The sequence below is a fragment of the Hipposideros armiger genome, unplaced genomic scaffold (assembly GCF_001890085.2).
Source record: "Hipposideros armiger isolate ML-2016 unplaced genomic scaffold, ASM189008v1 scaffold_1176, whole genome shotgun sequence".
Taxonomy (NCBI): Eukaryota; Metazoa; Chordata; class Mammalia; order Chiroptera; family Hipposideridae; genus Hipposideros; species Hipposideros armiger.
This window is the reverse complement of record NW_017732526.1, coordinates 312,657-327,219: the sequence shown is the minus strand read 5'-3', so window position 1 is coordinate 327,219 and position 14,563 is coordinate 312,657. Positions and strand designations below refer to the sequence as shown.

The 14,563-nt window shown below is 37.6% G+C and overlaps 1 protein-coding gene across 1 annotated transcript in view; it reads right to left on the bottom strand.

Annotated features, from left to right (window-relative positions):
* ZNF133 (zinc finger protein 133) overlaps positions 1 to 14,563 on the bottom strand; it is a 39,613-nt gene that overhangs the window by 21,787 nt on the left and 3,263 nt on the right. The window lies entirely within an intron of this gene.

Below are 14,563 nucleotides of genomic sequence, written 5' to 3'. Positions count from 1 at the left end.
TTCCTTTCCTTTCCTTTCCCTTCCTTCCTTCCTTCCTTCCTTCCTTCCTTCCTTCCTTCCTTCCTTCCTTCCTTCCTTCTTTCCTTCCTTCCTTCCTTTCTTTCTGCCGGCCCTTTGTTGAGCATTTTTACATCTATATTCATCAGGGATATCAGCCTATAATTTCCTTTCTTTCTTTCTTTCTTTCTTTCTTTCTTTCTTTCTTTCTTTCTTTCTCTCTCTCTCTCTCTCTCTCTCTCTCTCTCTCTCTCTCTCTCTTTCTTTCTTTCTTTCTTTTTTGTAATGTCTTTGTCTGGCTTTGGAATCAAGGTAATGGTGGCCTTGTAAAATGAGTTGGGAGCCTTCCATGTTCTTGAATTTTTAAAAATAATTTGAGAAGATAGGTGTTAATTCTTCTTTGAATGTTTGTAAAATTCACCTGTGAAACCATTTGGTCCAAGATTTTTGTTTGTGAGGAGTTTTTTTATTACTGGTTCAATTTCGTTAGTAGTAATTGGTCTGTTAAGATTTTCTGTTTCTTCTTGATTCACTTTTGGAAGAGTGCATGTTTCTAGGAATTTATCCATTTCTTCCAGATTGTCGATTTGTTGGCACATAATTTTTTGTAGTATTTTCTTATATTCCTTTGTATTTCTGTAGTGTCAGTTGTCACTTCTCTTTCATTTCTGATTTTACTGAGTCCTCTCTCTTTTGTTTTGATGAGTCTGGTATTAAAGGTTTATCAGTTTTATCTTTGCAAAGAACCAGCTCTTGGTTTCATCGACCTTTTGTATTTATTTATTTTAGACTCTATTTCATCTATGTCCCCTCTTGTGTTTATTATTTCCTTCACTGTACTCACTTTGGGTTTTGTTTGCTGTTCTTTATTCTAGTTCCTTTAGGTGTAGGGTTAGATTGTTTATTTGGGATTTTTCTTGTTTCTTGAGGTAGATCTGTATTGCTATTAATTTCCCTCTTGGGACTGCTTTCGCAGTGTCCCATAGATTCTGGGTCATTGTGTTTTCGTTTTCATTTGTCTCGGGTGTCTTTGGATTTCTTCTTTGAACTCATTGTTAACCCATTCGTTGTTTAGTAACATGTTATTCAGCCTCCATGTATTTTTCATTTTCTTGTAATTGATTTCTAGTTTCATACCATTGTGGTCAGAGAAGATGCTTGGTATGATTTCAGTCTTCTTAAATTTATTGAGACTTGTCTTGTGGCCTAACATGTGGTCTATTTTGGGAAATGTTCCATGTGCACTTGAAAAGAATGTATATTCTGCTGCTTTGGGGTGAAGTGCTCTAAAAAGGTCAATTAAATCCATATGATCTAATGTGTCATTTAAGGGTACTGTTTCTTTCTTTGCTGAATTTCTGACTGGAAGATCTACCTCTTGATGTCAATGGGTTTGTTAAAGCCCCTTACTATGGCTGTATTACTGTCAATCTCTCCATTTATGATGGTTAATATTTGCTTTATGTATTCAGGTGCTCCTATGTTGGGTGCACAAATGTTTACAAGGGTTATATCATCTTGTTGGGTTGATTCCTTTATTATTATGAGATGTCCTCCTTTGTCTCTTATTACAGCCTTTGTTTTAAGGTCTATGTTTGATATAAGTATTGCTACCCCAGCTTCTTTTTCATTTCCATTCACATGAAATGCCTTTTTCCATCCCTTTACTTTCAGTCTCTGTGTGTCTTTTGATCTAAAGTGGGTCTCTTGTAAACAGCATGTTTTCTTATTCATTCAGCTACCCTGTCTTGATTAGAGCATTTAATCCATTTACATTTAAAGTGATTATTGATAGGCATGTAGTTATTGCCATTTTATTATTCATATTTATGTTCTTCCCACCCATCTTCTTCTTAAATAAATCGCTTTAACATTTCTTGTAATACTGGTATGGTGGTGATGAATTCCTTTAGCTTTTTCTTGTCTGGGAAGCTGTTTATCTCTCCTTCAATTTTAAATGATAGTTTTGTACAAGTACAGTAATCTTGGTTGTAGTTTCTTGCCTTTCCTTACTTTGAATATTCCCTGCTGGCCTGCCAAGTTTCTGCTAAGAAATCAGCTGACAGTCTTATGGGACCTCCCTTGTAGGTAAGTAACTTCCCTTCTCTTGCTGCTTTTAAGATTCTCTTTGTCTTTAACCTCTGACGTTTTAATTATGATGTGTCTTGGTGTGGGCCTCTTTGGATTCATCTTGTTTGGGACTTTCTGCATTGCCTGGGCTTGTATGTCTATTTCCTTCACCAGGTTAGGGAAGTTTTCAGTCATTGTTTCTTCAGATAGGTTCCCAATTCCTTGTTATCTCTCTTCTCTTTCTGGTACCCCTATGAAGCGAGTGTGGTTATGCTTAATGTTGTCCCAGAGGTCCCTTAAACTACCCTTTTTTTAAAATTCTTTTTTCTTTTTGTTGTTCTGATTGGGTGTTTTCTTGTACCTTGTCTTCCAAATCACTGGTTCAATCCTCTCCTTAATCTAATCTGCTGTTGATTTCTTCTAGTGTAGTCTTCATTTCAGTTATTGTATTCTTCATTTCTGATTGCTTTATGGTTTCTATGTCCTTTTTTATGCTATGTTTTTGTTGAAGCTCTCACTAAGTTCCTTAAGCATCCTTATAACCAGAGTTTTGAACTCTGTATCTGGTTGATTACTTGCTCCAATTTGTTTAGTTCTTTTTCTGGTGTTTTCTCCTGTTCTTTCACTTGGGATATTTTGTTTTCCTCATTTTGGCTGCATCTCTGTGTTTGTCTCTACGTATTAGGTAGATGTTATGTCTCCCAGTCTTGGCAGAGTCGGGCCCAGTCTCCCTGGTCAACTGAGCAAGATGCTCCAGGAGTGTCCCACATGTGGGTTGTGTGTGCCCTTCTACTGTAGTTGAGGCTTGATTGCTGTTTGCACATCAGTGGGTGGGACTGACCCTCAGTCTTACTAGCTGTGAGAACTGGCCATGACCACAGCATATGAGCTGCTGTGCAGGGCTTGACCCAGTGGAGTAAGATTTGCCCCAGCAGCTTCTGGTTCCTGTTGAGACAACCCTTTGGGTGTGCTGCTTGTGGGGCCAATAGGGTGGTATTGTTGTAGTTTAAAGCTGGCCACTGGGCATGCTCCTTCTGGGGCCTCTTGGTAGAGGCTCCTGTGCAGGCTATGGTCAGCCGTGGCCTGTGAATGGTCCAGAGTTATCTAGAAGCTACAAAGCTATTTGTGGTTGGTTGCTGCCTATGTTGGACCTGGAGGTATGTGGAAGAGGCCATGCTGTGAACTGAGGCTGGCTGTCACTAGTACCAGGCCTGGGGTAGTTCAGTAAAAGGCCCATGACATCCTTAGGCCTGCTGGCTGCCCTTAAGGGTCAGGCACCAAAAAAGCCTTGGGAGTTGGGTGGGGCAGGATGTCAGGGAGTCACCAGTGTTGGGCAAGTGGTGTTCAATGGGTTAATGCAGACTCAAATTTGATGCCAGTTCTGAGCCTGGGCTATTCCTCAAAAGGCTCAGAGCACAGCAAGGCCAGCAGCCACCTGCCTGGGGCCTGTGGACCCCTGAAAGCTGTCCAAGAAAGACTGCAGCACAGGCTAACACCGGCTGCTCACAGGCCACCAAACAGCCTTCAGCAATGCACAAGTTGGGTGGGGCAGGGTTCCAGGGAGTCACCAGCATGGGGCGAGTGGTGTTCAATGGGTTAATGAAGATTCAGGTTTGATCCCAGTTCTGAGCCTGTGTTCATTCTACAAAAGTCTCAGAGCACACTGTGGCCAGCAGCCCACCTGGGGCCTGTGGACCCCAGAGAGTTGGCCAAGAAAGACTGCATCAACAGCCAACACCAGCTGTCTGCCAGCCTCAAAAATGCCTCTGGCATTGAGTAAGCTGGGTGGGGTGGAGCCCTAGGGAGTCACCAGGCTGAAGTGAGTGGAGCTTACTAGGCCATTGAAAATTCAGATTTGGCTGTGGGGGGAGGACTCAACACAGGAAAGATGGCGTCTGCCCACCAGCTACATGAGGGGGGGGGGTCAACACAGGGGCAATGGGGCTTTCCTTCCAGCCCTTGTCCTGAAGCCACACACTCAGTCTCTTCTAGTATGTCGATGGCACCATCTGAGCCACAGTCCCTCCACTGGAGTCCACTGTGAGTGCTTGGGAGTGAGAGTCTGTGCATGGGCCCTTTAAGAGGATGCCTGAGTTTCCAGCTGCCTTCTATCTCACCCAGACAGATGGAACCCCGCTGATGTTCACAGCCAGAAGTTGTGGGGGCTCTTCTTCCCAGCACTGGTGTTCCAGGCTGGGGAGCGAGTATGGGGCTGGGACCCCTCACTCTTCAGGGAAGACCTTTGCAGCCAGGATATCCCTCCCAATTCTCCACCACCACATGTGGGTATAGGGACAGCCTGTTTCACATCTCTGCCCCTGCTTCTAGTCTCAAGGTGGCTTCTTCTTTATATCCTTAATTATAGGACTTCTGTTCAGCTAGTCTTCAGATGGTTATCCAGGTTGCTTGTTCTAGAATTTAGTTGCAATTTTAATGCAGGAATGGAAGGGGGCAAGCACGCATTTACCTACTTCGCCACCTTGATCAGTGGAATTCTTTTAATAGTTTTTAAAGTGTATAATTCTTTTAATATCGTGTTGAATTCGGTTTGCTAGTACTGTGAAAATTTTTATACCAGTGTTCATAGGGATACTGGCCTATTGTTTTCTTTACTGTCTTTGTCTGCCTTATGTAATGCTGGACTCATGGAATGAGCTAGACAATGTTCCTTTTTCAATTTTTTTTTTAAAGTTTGAGAATCGATGTTAGTTATTTAAAAGTAGAATTCACCAGTGAAGCCATCAGGTCCAGGGCTTTTTCAGGCAGTTCTTGATTACTGATTCAATCTGCTTACTAATATATTCGGAATTTCTATTTCTTTGTGATTCTGTCTTGATAGGCTTTTGTTTCTAAGAAATTGTCCATTTCATCTAGGTCATCCAGTTTGTTGGTGTACAACAGTTCATAATACTCTTATAACCCTTTTCATTTTGTAGAACCAGTAGTAATAGTCCCACTTTCATTTCTGATTTCAGTAATTTGAGTCTTCTTGTTTTCTTAGTCAAGTTAGCTAAAGGTTTTGTTGATTTGTAATCTTTTCAAAGAACCAACTTTTGGTTTTATTGATTTTCTCTCTTGAACATGTTTGAAATTTTTCCATTAATAAAAATTATTTTAAAACTCTTAAACATCACCATAAAACAGATGCAATAAATACTATAAAATATTAAGAAGTGTTAAATCAAGATGATGCACATAAGATGTTCACTATACTACTGTCTCCTTTATTTTTCATTTTTCATTAAAAGTCAGAAGTATACAGTTTTTCATTAGGTAGCCAGGACAGAGAAAACACTGCACTGAGAACAAAACCAGTAAAACCTAAAGAAATAACCAAGGGAAAAAAATTGGTCAGAATGAATTATCAGTTTGAAATAATGAATTATGACAACTCAGATTAAACTCATAAATATTATGATTTCAATGAAAAGGTTAAGATGGAAATGAAAACTGGAAATCATAAGGGAAGTCAAAAGATGTTTCAAGAAATTTATTTTTGAGGTTTAATTTCATTATATTAACATGTTTGTTAGTGTTATAAAGAATCCACAGTAGTCTGAAGATTATAAAGCAAAAAGTTTATTTCTCTTTCTGGAATCTACCCTAGACACACCTCCTTCCCCAGAGTAATTGGTATTAACTGTTTCTTGTTTCATGACTACTCTTTGATGTATACCTTTATTTCTTCATTTTCATTCATATTTGTGTACATGTACAAATAATGTTATTTTCCCATAAGTAAAAAAAAATCTGTATCATTCTTATTTTCTTTTAATATTTTGGGGCTGTTTGTACACCAGTACTATAAACCTAGCTCCATTCTTTTAAATAATTGTCATACTATCTCCATCAGTGGACCACATTATTTTAAACAAAGTATCCCTCTGTCAATTAATAGATTGTAGTGTTTATCACCATCAAGGTTACAAGAATACCTTTTTGCACATGTCAGTATTTTTGTGGGAGTGATAAAGGAGTGAAATTACTAGGCTTAATATCAAACATACGTTTATACTGCCAAATTGTCCTCCAAAGGTATACCAATTCACAATCCCAAAAACTACATATGAAAGTACCCCTTTCCATACTTCTAATTATACATGATTACATCAGGTTTTTTTTTGAATTACCAATGTATTGGATTTAAAAAAACAACTAATTGTTTTCACTTGCCTTCAACTCAAGAAAAGTAGGGAAAAAAACCGAAAAACAGAAACTGAGAAAAACAAAAGAATGTTTTAAAAAGAACAAGAAATAGTAAATTAAAAACCAGTAGCATTAGATTCTGATACTGATAGAACAGCTTGTATCAAACTAACCCTTTTACTAATAACTATAAACCCTAATCAAAATATAAAATGTAACTATCTGAAGACACTGCAACCAAAAGCAGTCACAAACTGGAAGGGATATAACCCTTCAAAGAAAGGATATAACCCTTCACACTGGGTGAGACCTGTATCTAACTGGCTTTTCATCTGAGGGCACTTCCCAGTCCATGAGGCACATGGAGAGCTGACCAAGTCTTAGGCTTCCAGACTTCCTGGAAACTGTGCAGTAAAATCCAAGAAAAATTGGGAGCAACAAAAAAATGGAGCCCTAACTCTAAAAATGTGCTCCTCTCAAAGTCTTTGATTGAATAATTTGTCTGAATACATAAGGCAAGTAGACAACAAGGAGCTCAAGTGGCTAACACCTGAAAGACTCAATGAGTTTGCAGATTTCAACTACTGTTCACCACAGGAGAGATCAAGTTTAGAATGAGTCCAATCAAGTAAGAGAAGATTGCTAAATACCTTAGTTAAGTTTGTACTAAGACACAAGTAAACTACACAAAGCATACGTTCTTTCAACATTACTAGACAGAGCATGTGCTAATTTCAAATTACCTGTAAATAATTATCTATAAAGAAACAAAAAGCAAAAAACATTAAATCAGTTATCTATCTCCCACCCTCCCTACATTAAGCCATTTGGGGAGCTGTAGAGCAGCTCAGGGAGGGAAACTACATGAACGAGAGAAGAGAGGCACTAACAGCAGATTTAAATTTGATTGAAAACAACCATCATAAAAAAAAAAGGTCACCATATGTAAGAAAATACTGAAAAATTATTCTGATAGTTCAGAGCACCTACTACAAGGAAGAGAGTTTAAAGTGTAGGCAGAATGAGAATAGGAAGTCTTGGAAAAGTAAAGCTCCAGAGGAAAAGGGGATTACAAGCAAGAAAAGGCATCCCTCAAATTGCAAGATAAAGGGAAAAACAAGAAAGAGGTGGAAAATTAAGAGTCCTGCAAAACATAAGAGAATCTTAAAAGTTTAAAATAAAAGAACACACAATCTCTCCTTCCCCTGTAATTCAGTAAAGAAACCTTACTTGCTACACTGACAGAAGGGTTTTCCTGAAATAAAAATGTCAAAAACACTAGAATCTGACAGTCGTCTACAGAAATGCAGATGTGCAATCTTCATCTATAGAAAATCAAAACAGAAAAATGAGAATCCAAAATTCAGCTAGAGAAAATTCTACCAAAAAATTTTAAAAAGTGACACAGAAAAAGCCATAACAAAATATTCCAAGCTGAATTAAATATCCTCAAACATTTGGAAACATGAGAAATAATCTTGAATCAAAAATTCAAATCTATAACTATGTGAGGTGAAGGATATGAACTAAACTTATTGTAATTATTTCACAATATATACATGCATCAAATCATTATGTTGCACATCTTAAACACAATGTTATGTGTCAATTATATCTCAATAAAACTAGAAACAAAATTCAAAAGCTAAGAACAGAAATGGACAAAAACAAAATGAAAGTTGACAACTTCAAAAAAAGAGACAATATCATATGAGAAATGAAGAGTAAATTATAAGACACCAAAGAATAGATTGAAATGAAAACATGTAGGCACTAAAGAACAGGAAAACCACTTAAAAGAATAAAAATGAAATAAAAGTAAAAAGGATTATAAAGTGGCAAACAGGCAAAGACAAAATGTCATTCGTATAAATTGTAGTTCCTAAAGAAAACACACAAAATGGGGAGCAGAATTCATATTTAAAACTATGATCCAAAAAAACTTTTCAAAAATAGATGAACTAAATCTAAATGTTAAAGGGCCTACAGAGTACCCAGGAAAAGTTGATTCACAACCACCAACTTCAAGATATCTACTAGAAAAGCTATCAGATTTTGAATAAGAACTAAAACCCTAAGTGACTCTAGGCAAAAATTATACCAGACTTCCATCAGACTTATCAAACTCTTCATTCAACACTTGTGTATTATTGGTAGGAATGTACAGTGGAGCAGCCACTATGGAAAATGATATAGTACTTTCTCAAAATTATCATGTGGTGTACCAACTCTACTGCTGGGTATATCCTGAAAAGAACTGAAAGCAGGGACTTGAACATATTTGTACACTCACATTTATAGTGGCATTATTCACAACAGCTAAAACATACAAGCATCCCAAGTATCCATCAACAGATGAATAACTAAACAAAATGTGATATATATACATATACATATATACACTTACATACATATATATATATATATGGTCCTGTTGTGTGTGTATTAAAAAGGCAATTCTGACAGGTGCTACATGTGTCATAGATCAATCTTGAAAACATTATGCTAAGTGAAATAAACCAGACAAAAAAGAACAAATATTGTATTGTTCCACTTATATGAAGTACTTAGAGTAATCAGTCATATAGACAAAAAGTAGAATGATGATTGTGCGGGGTTGGGGAAGGGGAAATTGGGAGTTATTGTTTGATAAGTACTGACTTTCAGTTTGAAAAGATGAAAGAAGTTCTGAAGATGGAAAGTGGGAATGGTTGTACAACAATGTGAATGTACTTAATTCTACTGAACTATATTCTTAAAAATAATTAAAATAGTTATATATATATATTATATATCTCCATAGTAAAACAAAATCATTCAAAGCAAGGCAACAGAATGGAGCTACATTTACAATAAATTTAAGGAAAGAGATTATGAACCAAAGGTTTTATATCCATCCAAAGGATTCTTTAAGTAAGACTATTAAAAATGTTTTGCACATGCAAGAGCTCAAGTAATTCTGTAGCCATGAGCTCTTTGTGAGGAATCGACTAGAAGATGAATATTAAACATATGACATGATAGGGGAAACTTCAGTTAAAGAACAATGGTGAGCATTTAATATATTTCATTGTAGATCCATCACTAAATGGTATGGAAGAGAGAGGAAAATATACAAGGTCAACAATTAAATTAACAAACTCATCCTAGAAAAGGTGCTACATACCTCATTGCTGAATATTACTATGGTCACCTTCAAAGTACTCCCCATGGGAAGGTATGCGCCAGCACCTAGTACACCCTTCAAAGCAATTTTGGAACTCTTTTACTGGAATGGCCATCAGAGCTGTTGTTATATTACCCTAGATGTCCTGAATGTCATCCAAAAGTCTTCCTTTCAATACTTCCTTTATCTTGGGGTAAAAAAAGAAATCATTGGGGGCCAGATCAGGTAAGTAGGGGGGGGTGTTCCAATACAGTTATTTGTTTACTTACTAAAAACTCCCTCACAGACAGTGCTGTGTGAGCTGGTGCATTGTTGTGATGCAATAGCCATGAATTGTTGGAGAAAAGTTCAGGTCATCTAACTTTTTCACACAGCCTTTTCAGCATTTCCAAATAGTAAACTTGGTTAACTGTTTGTCAAGTTGGTACAAATTCATAATGAATAATCCTTCTGATATCACAAAAGGTTAGCAACATCGTTGCAACAAGTTCACGAACTTAATTGTCTGACCTTCCTCGTATACTAATAGTATATGGCTGTCTGTACTGATAAAGTAGGAATGCCACTAAAATGGAAGAAAAGGGAAGAGGAAAACAGAAAAAGTTCACTGAATGTTGCACAGGCAATAGGTAGGAGTTAAAGAGAAAACACAAAATGAAGTTACACATTTCTAAAAAATAATAATAATAAAAATATATATATGAGATTCATTTAAAATAGTGAGGTGAGGAAAATGTACAGCCTTAGACACTTAAATAAAGGTAAAAACAGAAATTATAAACAGAAAAAAGTCTAATAAATCAAATCCAATTTCTTTAAAAAATTAGTGAAATAAACATGGCTAACAATCAAGAAAAGAAAGTCTAAATATTCAAAATAAGAAATGACAAAGGGGAAATAACTATTGAATAACTAAAACACATTTTTAAAAAGTCATATAAGAGTATTTTGCAGACCTCTATGAAAATAAATTTGTATACCTAGATGAAGTGAATAACCTCTAAGGAAATATAATTTACTAAAATTGACCCTAGATGGTATGAGAATTTTACCAAACTTTCAAACCAGATAGGCCCAAGACTCCAAATACTGTCCCAGGGCACTGAAAAATAAAGGAAAACTTCCTCATTCTTTTTATAAAGCATCTAAAATATTGATGACACCTAAATTTGATGACAGCTGAAAAAACAAAATTATAGACCAATATAATTTATGAATATTGAAGCAAAACTCTAAATAAAATATTAGCTAAGAGACTCCAACACCACAATAAGAAAATGTTTCACCATGACAAAGTAGGATTTACCCAGAAATTCAGGATTACTTCAGCATTAGGAAATCCGTTACTATGCTATATCATTTTAGTTAACAGGAAATTAACAGAAAAACCATGGTTGCTTGTATATATGCTGAAATATTCTTTAACAAAACTTGATATTCATTCCTCACTTTAAAAAACTCAAGAATATAAGATTGATGGATTTTTAACTTTTTATTTTGTACTAATTTTAGACTTACAGAAAAGCTGCAAAAATATCACTTCCCATATAACCTTCATTCTGCTTTCTCTGATGTTAACATCTTAGAAAACCACAGGACAGTGATCAAAACCAGGAAATTAATACCAACACAACACTATTAACTGAACTACATTCTTTAATCAAAGGTCATCAGTTCTTCCACTTACATCCTTTTCCTGGTCCAAGATTCAACTGAAGTTATCCACATTGCATGCATTTAGTTGTGTGTGTATCTCCAGTCTATGACAGTTCACTCACTGTCTTTTCTTCTTTTGAAACATATCCCTCAATTTTAGTTTGTTGGATATTTTTTCATGATTAGAAGAAGGTTAGTCCATTTTTGGCTAGTATACCTCAGAAGTGATGTGTCTTTTCAGTGCACCATATCAGGGGTTCATGATATTGGTATGTCTCATTACTGGTGATGTTAACCTAAGATCTTGATCACTTGGTTAAGTTGGTACCTGCTGAGTTTTTCCACTGTAAAGCCACGATTTTTCCTTTTATAATTAATAAATATCTTGAGACAGATACTTTGAGATTATTCAAATACCCTGTTTCTCTTCAAACTTCCATCCAATAATTTTAGCTTACATTTGTGGGAACTGTCTGAAACAGTTATTACTCTGGTGCTTACCAAATGATGATGTTCTATTTCCCTCTTTCATTATCAATTCATTAAGTGGAATTCTTCTGTAAGCAAAAACTATCCTTTCTACGCCGCCTATTTATTTATTTATTTATTTATTTATTTATGTTGGTATGGATTCATATCTTATTCTATGGTTTATAACAATATTATCACTTTATTTGGCCGCTCAAATTACTCCAGCTTCAAAACATTGGGAGCTCCTTCAGGTTGGCCTTATTCATGCTTTAACCAATACATGTGTTATAAATGACATTGTACCAGTTACAGCCTTAAGTTTTAAGAAGGCTTTAGCTCTCGGGAGGTCTGAGATCGCATGTAAGCTCAATATCCCTGCTGGAGGGACCTTGAGGAGGCAGAGCTCCTGATACTACATGGAGAGCGCGTGAGGCCCAGCTGTCCCAGTTGACCTCAGCCTTCTAGCCAACTCACTAGATTGTCAAATTCATGAGGGAACCATTTTGAATGTTCCAACCCAAAGGAACCTGCAAGTGACTAGCCACAAGCCAGATCTGTAACTCACAGAGTAAAACTGCCCAGCTGATCCCAGTAAACCAAGGAACTGTGAGAGATTGTAACATGGTGGTTCTTCTAAGCCACTAAGTTTTGGGGTGTTTTGTTGTGCAGCAATCCATAATCAGAGCCCTTCCAGACATATTGTGCCTTGTCTATCCTCAGCTTTCTTAATGATAGAAGCACCTTCCCTATCATCCACGTACCTACTCAGGCACCATGAGTACTTCCCTACCTGCTATATCAAATCAGTCACCAAGGCCAACTGATTCTACCTCTGAGAACTGTCTCAATTCCTCGGCACTACCACATCAGGTGGGAGAGTGGCAATAGTTCCTCTTGACAGAGTCTGAAAATTATCTCCCAGTTGGCCTCATCGATTCCTCTCAGAATAGCTCTATATACACACGGTTGAATTAGTCACTCATCTGTAAGTATTTATTAAGCTCCAACTGTGTGACAGGCTCTATTTTAGACACAGAATACAGAAGTGAACAAAGACAAAAACATCTGTCTTCATTGATTTAAAAGTCTAGGGGGAGGAAGATGGACATATTAGTAAATAAAACACACAGTACATCAGAATGTGATGAGTGAAATGAAAAGAAATATAGCAGGAAGAAAAAAAGTAGCAGAAGTGGAGCAGGTTTTGGAATTTTAAATAGCGGTTAGGGAAGGCCTCGCTGAGAAAGTAACTGAGTAAAAACCTGAAGGCTGTGAGGGAATGAGCCAAGTGAGTAACTCTGAAAAGAGCATTGCAGGCAAGAGAGCAGCCAGTGCAAAGGACTTAATGTTTTATAAACTTAGTGTAGCCTAAGTGTACAGTGTTTACAAAGTCTACAGTAGTGTATAGTCATATCCTAAGCCTTCACGTCCACTCACCACTCACTCACTGACTGACCCAGAGCAACTTCCAGTCCTGCAAGCTCCATTAATGGTAAATGCCCTACACAGGTGCACCATTTTTTATCTTTTATACTGTGTTTTCACTGTACCGTTTCCATGTTTAGATATATTCAGATACACAAATACTTACTATTGTGTTACAATTGTGTACAATAACATGCTGTATAGGTTTGTTGCCTAGAAGCAAAAGGTTAAACCATATAGCCTAGAGGTGTAGTAGGCTTATACCATCTAGGTTTGTGTAAGTATACTCTATGATATTCACACAATAAACAAATTGTCTAACAACAAATTTCTCAGGACGTATCCCCGTCATTAAGCAGCGCTTATATTTATTTATACCTTAGGAGACCAACTCCGGAGGTGGGGGGAAAGAGGGACAAGAAGGTGGAGAAGAGAGACAAAGCTAGGGTGTTGCAGGAGTGGAGACAAAGGGAAGGAGGAGGAATCAAGGAGTACCGTATAGGTGGAACTGACGGGACACAACAGCCAACCAAATGGGAGGTAGGTTTGGAAAGAAGAAAGACGCAGAGAAAACTCAAAAGACCCAGCTTGTATCACGAGTAGCAGTTGCAGCTGCTCACCTAGACCAGTAAGATCAGAAGAAATGGGAGGGAGGAGAGGCAGAGCCAGGGAAAACCACCATGCGAAATTCGAGATGGAGCTCCCTCTCCTACCTCTGATAAGGGCTACTCTGACTGACTAAATAAGTAAATAAATTTTTAAAAATATATTTTTTTAAACAACTGGGGACAGAAATATTAATTTTTTTGTTGGGTGTAACAATGAAGTTGTGGTTATGTGTTATTCAGAGATGCCTACTGAAGTATTTGAAGGTGAAATGATATGATGAGGATTTGCTGCAAATTACTCTAGCAGGGAAAAGATTAAGTGAAAGCACTGGATAGAATAAGAACAGGATGTTGATAACTTCACAAGCAGACAAGCCCCGGAAATGAGCAGTCTGAACAAGAGAAGAAATGCTAGGGCAAGGATGGAGGAGTCATGTACAAGGACACCAGGTCTGAAATAGTCCCTATGAAAACTGTCACCTTTACAACAGGCCTTGTTTCCTGGGGAAACCAGCGGGGGCTCTGATTACTGCATGAGACAATCGGCACAAGATGTCAAAGTTGAGCAAAGGAAACCCACCAGTGGTGGTTCAGCATACAAAAGGTAAGTGGTTCCCACCTGAAGCTAGGCTGCCAGGAGCCCAGGAGTCCTCCCTTTGCCCACTAGGCAGCCCTCTTTGGGCATGCAGGAGCTGCCAGGGGTAGAGGATGGATGGGGGGGGAGGCGCAGAACAAGAACAAAAAAGTTCAGGGGAGTCACTGGAAACCCTCAAGTACCAGCAGGGTAGGGCCTCCTCTTCCTTAAAGGCATCAGGATTGGACCTGCCACAGAAGAAAAAGACTGTGGACAACTTACTGGGAACAGAACTGATATGTGAGCTATGAACACTGCCTTACCCAGACATACTATTGACGCTGATCCTGAACTGATCCTCTGTCACCTTCGCTCTTAATAAGGAAAATTAATACCAGAGACTGTCTCAGGCACTGTATGAGTTTTACCTCATTCTATCCTCATAATCCA